This window comes from Felis catus, chromosome A1 (assembly GCF_018350175.1).
Source record: "Felis catus isolate Fca126 chromosome A1, F.catus_Fca126_mat1.0, whole genome shotgun sequence".
Lineage (NCBI taxonomy): Eukaryota > Metazoa > Chordata > Mammalia > Carnivora > Felidae > Felis > Felis catus.
Window position 1 is genome coordinate 32896167 of NC_058368.1, and position 15562 is coordinate 32911728.

Consider the following 15562-nt stretch of genomic DNA (forward strand, 5'->3'; position numbering starts at 1 on the left):
TATGTAATGCTACAATGTACATGGGGGTGCATATATAATTTCTAGTTAGTGTTTTTGTTTTCTTTGGATAAGTACCCAAGGATGGAATTGCTGGATCATAAGATAGTTCTGGTTTTAATTTTTTGAGGAAGCTCCATACTGTTTTCAATAATGGTTGTACCAATTTACATTTCCACTAATAGTGCACAAAGGTTCCCGTTTCTCCACATTCTTGCCAACACTTGTTATTTCTTGTCTTATTGATGATAGCCATTCTAACAGGCGTGTGGTGATACTGTGATTTTGACTTTCATTTCCCTGAGGATTAGTGATTTTGAGCATCTATTCATATGCCTGTTGGTTATCTGTAGGTCTTTTTTGGAGAAATATCTATTCGGATCATCTGCCTTTTTTTTAATCAGATTTTTAAAAAAATGTTTATTTATGAAAGAGAGACAGTGCCAGCGGGGGTAGGGACAGAGAGAGAGGGAGATACAGAATCCGAAGCAGGCTCCAGACTCTGAGCTGCCAGCACAGAGCCTGACGGGCTCGAACCCACAAACCACAAGGTTGTAACCTGAGCTGAAGTTGGATGCTTAACCAACTGGGCCACTTAGGCACCCCTCTGCCCATGAGGTTTTATAGTATATTGGACATTAACTTCTTGTTGGATATACGATTTACAAATATTTTCCCTCATTCAGTAGGTTGCCTTTTTATTTTATTGATGATGTCCTTTGCTGTACAAAAACGTTTTAACTTGAGGTAGTCCATTTGTTTATTTTTGCTTTTGTTGCCTTTGCTTTTGGAGTCAGATCTAAAAAAAAAAAATCATTGCCAAAACTGTAGTCAAGGAACATAAATCTTTAGGGAAAAAAGGTGTAATGATGATAAAAAATTACAAGGCTTCTTATGAATTAACTAATTTCTTATTCTGTAATTTAATAGTAGATTATTCTGTGAGGAATATGATATGAAAGAAAATTTATTTGAATAATAATATTGAATAAATAAATTTATCTAATCTCTTTTGAAAGGAAGAAGCATATTCTATTATTAAGATTCAAGATATACAAATGATTTAAAATTTGGACAATGATAGAATACCATTTTATTATGCAATTATAAGTTCCATCTCTAAATAAACAATCTTTTAGGGTAAGTTTTGTAGGATAAGATGAGAGAGAAATCCAACCAAGTCTTAACTTCAATGGATAAATCTACATGCAATTTATTTAAAATGAATATAAGTTGGTTAGGGTCAATAACAAAATCCATGTTTTCTGGTAAATTAGCAGACATATAATTTGAAAAATAAATATTAAATAAATTATAGTAAAAAATAATTTTAACCCAAAAGTATGTGATAAAACTTTCTCCCATGAGTTAGGATATCATGAATAACTTAGTGAAAAGGAAATAGTCAATGAAACTTTTTTTTTGGAAAAGGGATATAGAGTTATAAAGGAACGTGCATTTTGAAAGAAAATGGGGGAATCTCAGAAAAGACATAATTGAGTAAAAAACTCACACTACTCAAAAGCAATAAGCACAGAGATAGCAAGAGAAAACTATCTGGGGATTTTGTTATTAAGACAATCATGATTTTAAAATCCACAATTTTGAAATAATTTCAGACTACTTGTACCACAGAATATTGGAGAGAAGCCAATAATGTCAGGATATGGACTATATCTACTTAAAAATAGCAAATAACATATTTCATAGAGTGTCATGGTGTAGTGATAAAAAATTCAAATTGACTTGGATAAAAGCAAAGCCTTGTGGATATAAAACTGACTGAAGTATAACAAACAAAATGTCAATGTATTTAATGGAGTGCCACAGGGATCAGTGTGAGGGCTGATCTTATTTAACAACTTAATTAATGATCTGGAAGATGGAGAAAACAGTATGTTAATGAAATTTGTAGCTGATATCAAACTGGAAGTTTTGCCAACACCAATTAACATAGCAGAATTATTTTAAAAGGAAAGTTAGAGAGGTTAGAATTCTCAAGAAGAAAAAAATAAATCATATGTTTAATTTGTTAGAAATAGAATAACCAAAAAACTTAGGGGAGAAAAAACTGAATAAACCTTAGATCTAAAATGCAGAAGGAAAACCAAAATATAAGAGAATTTTATAAACTATCATAAATATTACATAGAATTTGGACATTTCTGGGGGTGCAAATAGTCTAAGATGTGATACTTTTTTTAAATGCAAAGTTGATTTGTACAGTTCTGTACTGAAGTACAGAAAACAAGGTAAGTAAATTGAATATAATCATAGAAATAATACTGAAGTTTTATGGGATTTATGTCTGTCTTATAGAAAACAGCAAGTTGGAAAAAAACAGATTAATAATTAATTCAGTTTCATATAGCCACTGCAATGGAATTTGAATTTGCCAAATAAATATATTTGCATAAATGAATGGTTTGGTGTCCACAGTGGCAGAGTTGACTTGATAGGGATCCCAGTAGTTAAATTTGCCTGAGCAGAGTTTTAAACACCTAAGTTTGCATAATTTGGTGAGGAATTATAGAAAAATTAGAGACTTTAAATTGAGAGAGTCGTATTTGGCTATGGACGTTTGCTTACCTTCGCGGAGTATCATGATCTTCCTCTGCAAATGGGATAAATACTCATTTCTGCAGGATTATTGCAAGAATTATGAGAAGCATATTTTTAATGAAATAAAGATTATATTGTAGGTGGTCACCATATTGTAGGTACTCAATAAATTAGTTCGTTACTTTGGAATTTATCCCCTGCACCTGTGTCCGTGAGCTTCCTGGATTGCAAACTGATACAAAATCACTTGAGTAATCTTGGTGTAAAGTAGCTTGAACTTAAAACTTAAACTTTGAGGTCTGAGTTGTCAATGTGTTCCACAGAAACTTTCAACTCAGTGGCCAAACGTCACTTTTTTTCCTGCACCTTAATAAAGATAGCTTTGCTCTTCGTGGGGAATAGAATAGGAAAGGGAGGATGGTAGCTCTCCTTTCCGTTGGAAACACCAGTGGAGGCAATTCTACCGATTGATCAACTACAATCATGTGTCAGAATGATATACCTGGAGGAAATTTGTCTAAAACATATTTCACTTGAGTAGAACAAAAATGAATCTATACAGATTCGTTCGACAAATAATTACTGAGCAGACACTATGGGTCAGGCACCATTTATGGCACTGGAGATGGAAAGGGGAAAAAGTAACTGAAAGGGAATAAGCAAAAACAGCTGCGTTCCACCCAGGCAATTATGGCAAAGGGCCGACAGGTGAGGGCGAAGGGCTGCGAGAACTTCTGGTAGCTGAGGCAATAAATCCTCTGTTCGAAAGGGAGAGGCGGTTAGTGTAGCGGATGCTGGGTAATGCTCTCCCACTTCTGGGTGTGCTAAGAAGAAGGCGAGAGAAAGAAAAACGGAAGAAGGTGTACTTATGATTTGTGATACCCTGTAAGTAAATGGCGAAGCCAATTAGCTTCTCTTTGAATTCCTGTTGGTTGGAGGTTTGCATGATTGAGAAGTATCATCACTGATAAACGTGTTGTTGAATGATCTGTTACTATTTATTGGGGAAAATATTACGGCAACAATTAAAAATACAACTTTACCTGAGATTACTATTGCATATTTATATTTTCCCCCAAATTAAATGATTTTTTCTTAATATTGACTTTGAGTTTGGTATGAATGCAACTCTGTGTCCCACATTATACATTTACATATTTTGTAGTACTTTTGCACATTTTATCTGACTCATTAAAAGCTGTTTTTTCACTGGGGCTTCTATCTGTTGTTCCAATAATTATTTTTTATAATGCTAGAAAATGCAATGTTATCTTTTTTTTTTAATGTTTAGTTTTGAGAGAGAGAGAGAGACAGAGTACCAGTGGAGGAGGGGCAGAGAGGGAGACACAGAATCGGAAGCAGCTCTAGGCTCTGAGCTGTCAGCACAGAGCCTGACACGGGGCTTGAACCCACAAACCCTGAGATTATGACCCAGTTGGGACGCTTAACCGACTGAGACACCTAGGTGCCTGTAAAATCTCTCCTTAAGGTTGATAATTAAGTTAATATACTCGAGATTCGAATTTATGGTAAAATTGTGGTGTCATATCCCACTTCATATTTGCACGTTAGAGTTTGTGTATTTAACAAAAGGAGAAGGAAATGTTGGATATCCAGAGCATTATATTATTGAGGGAATTGCAACCTATATTAGATTGTTGTGTTTGGATATGATTGTGTTTGTATTGTGTTTCCTGAAGAACTAGAGCATACAATTTAGAGAGGTAGGTAGAATTGCTTACTTGTTGTAAAATACAAAAAAAAAAAAAGTATTAATTTCCTCTTTCCTTTTCAAGGAAAATAGCATTTAAAATGAAAAATGCCTTCGGAATTGTTGAAAATATTCCAGAAAAAAGCAACATCAAATTTAGTTTCAAATCATCTATGGAAGGTGTTAATATAAAACAAAATGAAATTTTCATTTGCAGTGAAGTACTCATCTATCAAAGTGAATTAACTTTTCAGCTAAACAAGTACCCTTTAATCAGTGGTGTCTTCTGAACATCTGTCCAAGTTGGCTTGTTATGCATTAGAGTTTTATCCTTGTCTACAATTGAGATTGCAATCTCACAAGTGATCCTGTGGCTATGTTTCAGATGCTCCTTTTCCTGGGCTCAGCCTCCTATGCTGTCTTTGCTGTAATCCCAGTTGCTTGAACTTGGTTCTTTATTCCCTGGCTGGTATATACAAAGTAGATTTTCCTGTTTGTTTCAGGCCCTTTCGATTGTTAAAATTTTGCCTGCTTTTAGTTTACCCCAGATGCAAATCCTTCCTCTGTGTCCACAGGTTGCTCTGTGTTTTGGAACAGTAATTATTTGTGACACAGATACTTATTACTAGCAGAGAGAGTACGTAGACAGAATTATTTTCCTCAGGTTATGGGAATGAAAATATGACAATAAACTTCCTGATAGGAAATTCTTTGTGGTGAATTTGAAATCTGTGGGCCCTGACCCTGGACAATAAAATTGAAAGTAGAAAGACCTTAACTTTTTTTTAGTGTTTATTTTGAGAGAGCCAGTATGTGCATGGGAGGGGGGAAAAGTGGGTTGGTGGGGGAGAAAGGGGGAGAAAGAGAATAGTGTGTGGTCAGCACAGAGCCCTATGTGGCCCTGGAACTCACGAACCCTGAGATCATGACCTTAACCAAAGAGTTAGATGCTAAACCGACTGAGCCACCCAGGTGCCCCAGGACCTTAATTTTCAATTATTTTTAACCTAGTCACTTTTCTGAGATGATACTGTTTGTTATGATCTATAACCGAAAATAACAATGTTGGCAAAATACAGTAGTTGGAGTATTGACACTGTTGCTTTTGTTTGGGAAACTTTATTCGGATTTCTTTTACAGTTCAATGATTTTAAAAGTTCTCTTTATTTTCTCTATTTCTCCGTGTGGGAATGGTGCTGTAATACTGGAAAATGTTAGCAAAGACATCTGTGAGGTTAGAAAACCTAGCTAACCTAAACTGGGGAGTGCTGTGGGGAAAATACCAGTTCAACTGAAAGAAAGTCTAGACTGCAGACCTCCTAGAATAACCCAGTATCTGCCATTTATCAGCTGAAACTCTTAGGTTTTGTAATGGAAATGTAAACAGGTGAGCTGCCTCTCTGAGTTAGTTCTGAATTAGGTTAAGTCCTCTGTGAGATGAGAATAATATCTAGGTTCTTGTTATAAAATGTTACAGAAACAATATAAGGTAGATTATATTGTCACTTGATTCATAAGTGGTGGAATATATTTTAACTTTTATCCCTTTTATCTGATGGCTGAGTAGCTCCTATTGAATAGGCTATAAAATGGGAAAATATGAAAAGTTAGGGACGGAGAGAGCCACTGGGAGTTGAATGGAAGTGTAATTAAATGATAGAGTAAAAGTACTTAGTAATATGAGGGGAAACCATGAGGAGCACGTAATGGCTAGAAAAGGAGAGGGCAGTATGAAAACAGGAATTCAAAGAAAACGGGAAGACTCTGAACACAAACCTGAGCATTAAATCACTTACACAATTCTAACTGACAGCATAGCTTCTTGATTAAGCACTAACTCTTGATTTTGGCTCAGGTCATGATCTCATGGTTTGTGGGATCCAGCCCTGGGGTGTCTCTTTGCTGACAGTGCTGAGCCTGCTTGGGATTCACTCTCTCTAACTCTGTCTGTCGGTCTGTCTCTCTCTTTCAAAAGTAAATACTAAAAAAATTTTAATGAAAATTAAAATAAATAAAAACAAAAATATGGAACAAAAATGACATATTATCTAAAAAGTAAATTTTATTACTGCTTTCTACATTAAAGTATAGAAATCCAGCTATATATTAACACGGACAAACATAGCTTCCTTTCTTTTGTTATAATCCACATTTATTTTGTATTACCTGTCTAATGTGTTCCCTAAACATAGGCTCCTTCTGCAGCACCAAGTGACGTTTCATGTGGGAGGTTATGCCTGCAGATTATCTGGTTGTCGGGGCTACTTTCAAGGGGTGTTTTCAGGGTGTCATTCGCTAGCATCAACTTACGTTGTGGTATTTTTTGCACGTTGACCTCACCACCTGTTTCATATGCATAACGCTTTGGTCTGTCTTCAGAATTTGTTGTTTAAGAATGCCCTTGCTTTGTGTCCTCTCACTTTATACAGTGAGAGAATGGTAGGTGCATTTTTCTTGTTGATAGGGCTATCAGGAAATTCAGACACCTATGAATTTGGATGCTCATTTTTAAAATACAGTTCCATTCTCACTGTCATGAATATATTCTTGAGAGCAAATGCTGTGGTTAATGTGTGTGCTTGTTTGAATTAGTGGATCTGCACCATTTTGTTACTTTAACTGAATACCTTGCTTCCCCCAACAAAATTGCTGGCTCAGAAGTAGCAAGTACCTAAATGTATAAGATGTTTTTAGCAGCATTTGTTTATCGCATTGATGTGTGCTGAGCCATATCACTAGCCATTTGTTGAAATTTTCTTTCACTTCTCAAATAGTTATTGTTTTAGACTATTGTCATGTTTTTTTTTTAAATTTTCATTTTATTCCAGTATATGTTCTTTTAAAACTTTACCGTGGCACACTTGGGTTTTCTTTAATATTTAAGTTTTTCATCTGTTCCAATTTTTTATACTCTACTTGCCTGTTTTCCAAATGTGAATAATACCTAAAGGTAATGTAATGAGTTAAATAGATGAATGAATGAATGATATGAATTACTGAATGAATACTTCTAGGCCTAGGTTGTTCATAAAACTGCTAAGTCAGTAGTAACCCCTTGGGTAGATAAGCTCTATGTGACTTATCATAAGGAGTTGAGCCAAGAACTCATTTCATGTTAGTGTTACCACCTTCTTAATGAACAACATTCTGAAATGATTAGTATAAATAGCTGTAGAGGAAGCTTTGAACTATAGGCAACATGTGTTCTCTCCTTAAGAAGTTCAGCAGGCATTGTTTTGTCCCTGAAGTCAGGTGGGAATTTTTACCCTCTTAAGGGGTAATGCAGCTGGAATTCACGTAGAGGTTAATGTAGGGCATCACCAATTTAATTAGTCTAACCACTTGAGTCCTGCTGAATAAAATCATACATGGGGTTAGTCCCTTACCAGTGGGAAAGGATAAGACACACATACAGGTAGAGCACTAACAGTCTGTAGGTGATTGTCTGAGTTATGTGCTCTGCACTACACAATGGGTGGGAGAGCCAGTGAAGCATTCAGCCATTGAATTTCCTGGCTGCTTAAGTGACTCACATATTACTCAGGACAAATTAGCCTCGACGATTTCTTCCACTACTTTTCCTTCAATGAACATCATTTGTCTTGCTCCCCCTTGCTCCCCCTTGCTCCCCCTTGCTCCCCCTTGCTCCCCCTTGCTCCCCCTTGCTCCCCCTTGCTCCCCCTTGCTCCCCCTTGCTCCCCCTTGCTCCTCACCTCTTTCTTTCAGATAAATTTTCTTCCCAGATATCTCAAGTTTACTCTTTTCATGGTCCTTATAAGAAAATAGCAGATGATCTTTGTTGACCCCTTAGGGGAATGTTAAATAGGACCTTTTCATTGATAGGTAATTCCTAGTTGTCAACAAATGCAAATATAAGAATCAATTTTAAGTGCTGGGAAACTACTGAACTTTCAAAAACACTAGTTCAATTCCTTTCTTACAATACCAATTTTAAAAAGTTGGCAGATTCTTTATGTTCCCTAAAGCATTTTATTAAGAATTGTATGGTTGGGGTGACTGGCAGTTTCTGAATAATAACTAAAAGTGACTCATGCTCTCAAGAATAAGAAATATAAAGCTGACCATCTTCAGAACAGTTATCTGATATAAATGCTAACAGAGTCAAACATTGCTATTAATTAAAAAAGACTGGTTTCGATATAATCAAAGGAACCCTTCATTCTAGAAATATAAAACCTGTTGTAACTATATACTTAAAAAAATTGAAGTGTAATTAACAGCGTTATTAGTTTCAGATGTGTAGTATGATTCACCAATTGTATACATTTCTCAATACTCATTAAATGTACTCTTATCTCCTTTATATCATTTTTAATGAATGTACAAGAATTTACATACTTGAGAACTTGAGAGAATTCATGAATCCTTTTCACTAAGGTGTACATTTTAATCAAGCTTAGCTATGACAAAAGAATTTTGTCTATGGGTAATTTTTTCAAGGGTTGATAACTAATTTGAAATAAAGCTTGTGATAAGTGTTAGAACCAAGGATCCTTTCTTTCTGCTCATCACAGAGGGAGAATATTGACAATAATTAGAAAGGTTACATATCTTGATTTTTGTCCTACCAATTTTTCTTTATTGTACAAAGAGATTAGGGAATTCATAGGTAAGTGATAGAATTTCTCACTCCAAACTGAAATGCATTCAGGTTGATGTTCCAATATCCATTTATCTACCTGTCAAGAGCAGACTTAGTCTTACTGATCATTGATACTTCCTGTTCTTTCCCCTTCTGACAATTCCTTGGCCACTTAAAGTTATATATTCTCCTATAACTAATACCAATGAAAAATAAGTAGGAATAAGGTGTGTCACTTCTAAGAAGTATTTAATTGCTGATACTTGAGTTTTCTACTGCCCTTTCCCTTCTTCTTTAAATGGAAAGTCCTGTATTATCATCAGTTTAGCTCCAGTATGGTAGAATCTTCAACTTGAATCACTGGCTCACTGCTGAGAAAGCTTTTGCCTGGGACATTTTCCAGCTCCACAGTAGACTTAAAATTACTAAGAAATTAGGGAGCCTGGGTGGCTCGGTTGGTGAGGTGTCTAAATCTTGATCTCAGCTCAGGTCACAATCTCATGGTATGTGACTTCAAGCCCCACATGGGGCTCAATGCTAGTGGTACAAAGCATGTTTGGGATTCTGTCTCCCTCTCTCTCTGCCCCTCCCCTGTTCATGCTGTCTCTCTGTCTCTCTGTCTCTCTGTCTCTCTGTCTCTCTGTCTGTCTCTCTGTCTCTCTGTCTCTCTGTCTCTCTGTCTCTCTGTCTCTCTGTCTCTCTGTCTCTCTGTCTCTCTGTCTCTCTGTCTCTCTGTCTCTCTGTCTCTAAAGATGAAATTTTTTTAAAAATAAGAAATAAACTTTTCTTTTAATACAACCATGGTTTTGGACTTAAAAGTGTTCCTACAACATACCCTATCCTATTCTGTATGATAAACTACTTATCAACTCTGTTTATATGAAGCTTTTGATTCTACGTGCGGTTGGAGGTGGGGGAAGGCTTGATTTTGTTTTTACAACAATTGGCAATTTTGTTAGGAAATTTCACCCTTCCTTTTATCTGGACCATTAAAAAAATTTTTTTAACACTTATTTTTGAGAGAGTGAGAGAGAGACTGAGACTGAGTGCAAGCAGGGGAGGGACAGAGAGAGACAGAGACACAAATCTGAAGCAGGCTCCAGACTGAGCTGACAGCACAGAGCCTGATGTGTGGCTTGAACTCATGAGACCCGAGATTGTGACCTGAGCCAAGGTCATATCCTTAACCGACTGAGCCACCATGGTGCCCTGGACCATTAAAGTAAAAGAAATATGGCTTCTATTTTTTTCATTGCATAGAGCTGTATGCCTCCCAGTATTTAAGCATGAAAGATTTTCTAAATGCTATTGTTAATAATATTAACTTCCTCTGAATATGACAGAAAACAGTAAACTATCCTTTAGAGGTTAACTTGCATGTACAAGCTGAGTTTTTTTTACCGTCTGAGTTAATTAGTTGAAAAATAATCAAATTAAGTGAATTCTTAATGATTGCTTACTAACTGACTTTAATCCTATCCATTCAGGATTCGCTAATGTTTTATTGAGCTCCCACTCTATATCAAGATGTAATCGTAACTTGAGATAAAATAGTGAAAAAGATTAACAAAGTCTCAAATTTCATATGCCTCTGTGGCATGTTTGTGCATACAGGGTGTGCCAAACAGAAATTATTCCAAGTGCCCAGAGACGAAATGCTCACTTTGAGATCACATGTGAGGTGGTAGTAGGGAGCCAATCATTCCTCCTCGCTTGCCACTTAATAGTTTTTCTACTCATGGCTACTGTACCTGCAGAGCTGAAGCATTGTAGATGCCTTAGCCATCTATTGGGGAGATGTTATCATCAGGAAGAGTAGACCTTAGTGTAAAAGGCTTTTAATGCTAGTTCATTTTCCACCCATCACCCAGGGAAAAATTAAATTGCATATAAAGTACTTAGTATGCTTTCAAAGACCTGAATTGCTGTATGTGTTCAGTCATTTCTTGATATTCTCTTCATTGAATTTCATTAGTTCATAATAGCAAACTGTTGTTATACTCCTTTTCCATCTGTCTGTTTATCATCACTTGTATAATTCTTGTGAGCCTTTGGTGATCTAAACTCTCAATTTTACCTTGATGGCTTTCCCAGTAGAATCTTTGCTTAATCAACTAAATAGGGCTAGTATCCTTTGCTATGCTGCCATTGTTCCCTGAGTATATTTTATCATAGCACTAATACACACACACACACACACACACACACACACACACACACACACATATGTACATATATATTTATTTACTTGATTATCTTTTTTTAAGTTTATTTTTGAGAGAGAGAGAGAGAGAGAATATGAACCCCAAGCAGGTTTATGCTATCAGCACAGAGCCTGATTTAGGGCTTGATCTCACCAACTGTGAGGTCTTGACCTGAGCTGAAGTCAGACACCCAACTGAATGAGCCACCCAGGCCCCCAGAAAAAAACATTTTTCTTAATTGTATTTGTTTTCAGTAAGAAGAATGCCTAGATATAACTGTAAGTCAAAAGCTGTCAATGTGAGCTACTGCTTGATAAGAGCTCTTGTTATATTATAGATAAAATATCATCTGGGTGCAACAAGTTCCAAAGCCAAGGTTACTCATTCACATATGGAAACTCTAACCTAAACAAAACACACTTCTACCTTTACCAAGTCCTGTTATACTTTACAATATGCTATGATTGTGTGTGGAGAGAACACATATCGCGATAATATTTGGAGTTTGCATCCTAGCTTCGTTACAATTTTATGACTTGGGGAAATTCTTTTTTTTTTCAATTTTGTGTTCAACAAAATTTAAATAATTGTAATAGCCCCCAATTGTCTAGGCCCAAGACAAAGCCATTCCATTACTGGTGTCACATCAGCAACTTAAACCTTGATAACTTTTGTGTCCCTGCAAACATTCCACTTGACCAGAAGCACCGTATATTCACTTAACTGCCTAGCCTAACTGCCAAGCCACTTCTGGGCTTTGTCACCTCAGACAAGTTTGACTATGTGGCCCCAGCCAATCAGATATTTTTTCATTATTTCCTTACTCTTTATCCTTTATTCTATTTTTAGAAATCACAAAAACTTCCTGGCTTTTGCTCCTGTTGGAGGAGCTCATTGAGAGGATGTGACCACATATGACCCATGAGCTGGACCTGGGCAACCAGACCCTCCTTCCCTATCCTTGGAATGTAAATTCCTCCTACCTTTCCCATACTAGGAGCTGTTTCAAAGACACAAACTTGAGAGACAAAGATTGTTGTTGAGACTATCCTGATTGAATATTTGTTTGAATCCAATTAAGTCCCCTATATAAATTTTTAAGATTGTGGTAGGTAGGTATGGAGATATACTCATCTTGCAGCCCTCCAAGACGAGCCTCATGTGTAAGTTCCCTTGCTTATTAACGTGCCACCTACCAACGTGAAATGGTCTGCTCTTTCTATCTGTCTCCTGGCCCTCTGTGTTCAGGGACCAGTTTGCAAGCCATAGTTCCATTCTGCAGTTCTCTGAAAGCAAATGGCCTGCTTTGTGAAGCATTAAAGTTTGTTTATATCCCCAAATTGTTTAATCTTTTTTTTTTTTTAACAGTTTGGATGACAAGGAATGAGATCCCAAAGCTGACTGCTAGGGGATTATGGGACAACAAGACACACAGGTAAGACATCTGCTGAACTCTTTAAGTTCAGTGTTCCTGCCCTTACTACCAATGGCTGAAGGTAAGTCACTCTTGGATTTGAGCTCCACTTCCTTGTGTGTAGCTCTCCAATTCACACTTCACTTTAAAATGTATAATTATTTTAAAAAGTTCTGGGGCCTGGAGATGTTCCAGGGCTTATTAAAATTCTGAGAAAGATTCTGGTGTCCAGTAAAGGTTCTGGGTTTTATTAAACTTCGCAGAAAGGTCTGGGGTCCTGGTAAGTTTCTGGGGTAGATATATTGGGAGCTTTCAATGGATAGCAGCTTTGGGGAGCTCAGAAAGCCTCAAAGTTACACTACAGCATAAACCACTTGGGAACTTCGGAAAATAAGACAAATTCATACTATTGAGACGATCAAAACCAAAATCTATGCACAGGTTGGAGTATTAAAAACCATCAGGGTGTCTGTCATTGTAAGGAAATTTTGTGGAAGGTATAATTGATTTCCAATGGAATCTCATATGCCAGAGCTACAAGATTGGACAGTAATTTAATGCTTAAAGCATTAAAATCAATGGAAAACTGTGCCGAAATCTGATGGAAAATGGGTTTATAGTCTCTGCTTTAAACCCATTTGCCCTACAAGGTGCAGATGTGATCTTGGAACACTGGCAGAAACCAGTAAATGGTGAGAATTTTTACCAGAGTCTGCTCTTCTGGATTTCTGTGATGCCTAGTTGAGAAAGGAAGGTACAAATTTATATAGTCTCCTCCTTTCCAAACCTAGACTCTCATGAATTTGGTTTTGTGGTACCCCTTGGTTGTTGATCCTTTTTCTTCCAGGGACAGCTATTTCCTTCCTTGTCATTTTGTGTCCTGAGAATTTGACTTGACTTGGCTTTCTGCCTGCTTGGGGCATGCAGTTTATTGGTTTTTGAGTGTGCAGAAAACTTAGCCATTACATTGGGGGCCCGAATCTGTGGTTGGGCAGAAATATGAGTTGTGTTCATTTGCAGCTGGGGTTCTACCCAGTGTTGTCAGCTCTCAAGGGGAAAGTGTCTAAATATTTATTTTGGCTGTCTTTGGGAGTGCCTCTGGATCTCAGGAGGGTCATTTGTTACTGTCAGGAATATTGACTTTATTCAGTCTAGAGGGGTTTTTCAATGTGACAAGAGATTTGAAAGTTGTTTGTTTTTGTTTTTGTTTTTTGATTTTGTGTTTTAAAGTAGCTGTATGGTCAGAAGTTGATCAAATGGGAAGGTGATATTCAGTCTCCTAGGGACTTTTTAAAGGCCTTCTCCCCCAAAATAAAATGGAACTGTGTACCCAGAGGGGAAGAAAATCATTCCAAAGACAAACAGCTCTAAACTTAGAACACGAGGATCTTTGTATTTCTATTTTAGTTGAAGATCTTCCTGATACAAAGAATAGAAGATAATGTACTTGGATGGGTGGGTCAGCACGTTGATATAATTCAGATTGCCCCCTGATTGTTTGAGGAATTAAAAACAACTGTCCTAGAAATTGAGTACAATTTGTGGAACCTGTCTTATAAATTGAGTCTTTACGTGAACAGAAAAATTCTGTCTATACTTCTTACCAATCCTCAGACTGCCCTTATTCAATAAACAAGCCTTATTCAAAAGTCTTGTAGGTTTTGTGAAAATTCTGGATTCAGGAAACAAAAGGAAGAACTTACATTCTTTTTCTGGGCCTTTGAGATGTAAATGTTCTGTTTTCTTTAGGATCCAATGGCTATCTCTTTGAAATGGAAACTTCAGGGGGGTAATTCTTATTAGAAAGGGAAAATAAAGGGAATGGCTATTTTAAAACTAAGCAAATGAAAAACCTTAAAGTCGTCTTTACAAACATTAGTAAAAAATGTAAGCCACTTGAGCAGGTAAACTTAGTGCATCTACCAGAAACATGATTTGGATCCAACTGTTGTATAAACGAGTGAGTTTTGAATTACCCTGCCTATCTCATGACTAAAATTTAAAAACAAAAACTATTAAGATCTGTTTATGTTGGTCTGTATGTTTATGTATGTCTATGTATGTATGTTACAGACATGTGATAACTTGTTTTTATCTCTGAATGATATTGCCAAAATGGATTTAATAGATATTGTAAACAGCTTTCTTAATTGACTTAAATAAAATTAAGCATTCCTATAAATCAAGTATACTTTCAGAAACCTAGGTACTTACCCAAATGTTTTTCAAGTTCGCATGGATCTAAGGTAATTTTGGGGGGCATGGAGAGAGGATGGCTTAAGTTTGTTGTCTTAAGCAATCATGTCTTTAGAGTTGCCAGTATGAAATATAAGGCAGACATAAAATTTTTATTCCACCTATGTTTACTAAGAGTCAAAAAAGCTCACAGTATCTGTTAACAGAATTGGCAGCAAGAAAGATAACATAATTGTTGAATGTCTCATGAAACTTTTGAGTAATTTAAAACTAATCTTAAGAACAAATTAATTAAATAGATGTAAATAAAAAAGTTAATAAGTGAACTTTACAACAACAACTATACCTTATGGTATCTACTTAAAAATAGTTTACAAAGTCTGTAGAGGCCGTTTTTAGGCAGACAAGCTTGAGCAATGGAATATAGAAAGGACCACAGCAACCACCTGGCTGAATATAGACCTGCCTGTCTGGCAACTCATGCCAAAATATACATAGCCCCATCTGACTAATGGGCTACTTATAACTAGGCAGAGTTACCAAAAAAGGGAGAATTCCATATGTTGCCATACCTCTTCATCTTTCCCTTTTAACAACAGTCCCCGCAACTGCCTCTTGGCAAACAGCCTCTCTGCTGTCCTGCCCACTGCTCTCTTGTGGTCTGTTCAATAACTGTCTATCTCCTTTGCTCTGCCTCAGGTGAATTCTTTAACCCCCCAGGCAACTGACTTCCACTCTATCATCACCCCACATTTGGGGGCCCCCATCTGATCGAAAGACACCGCATTTAGACATCACAAAATCTTTTGGTAACTTAAAACTTTAAAGTTATACTGATGTAAGTTAATCAATGGATATTCACTGAATATCTGGAT

The 15562-nt window shown here is 36.6% G+C and overlaps 1 long non-coding RNA gene across 1 annotated transcript in view; it reads left to right on the forward strand.

Annotated features, from left to right (window-relative positions):
* Positions 1-3312: 3312 nt before the first annotated feature.
* Positions 3313-15562, forward strand: part of LOC123384347 — a 47149-nt gene continuing 34899 nt past the window's right edge. The window contains exons 1-2 of the long non-coding RNA XR_006595314.1: positions 3313-3444; positions 12446-12512. This is a non-coding gene — a long non-coding RNA (uncharacterized LOC123384347). The remainder of the gene's footprint in view (positions 3445-12445; positions 12513-15562) is intronic.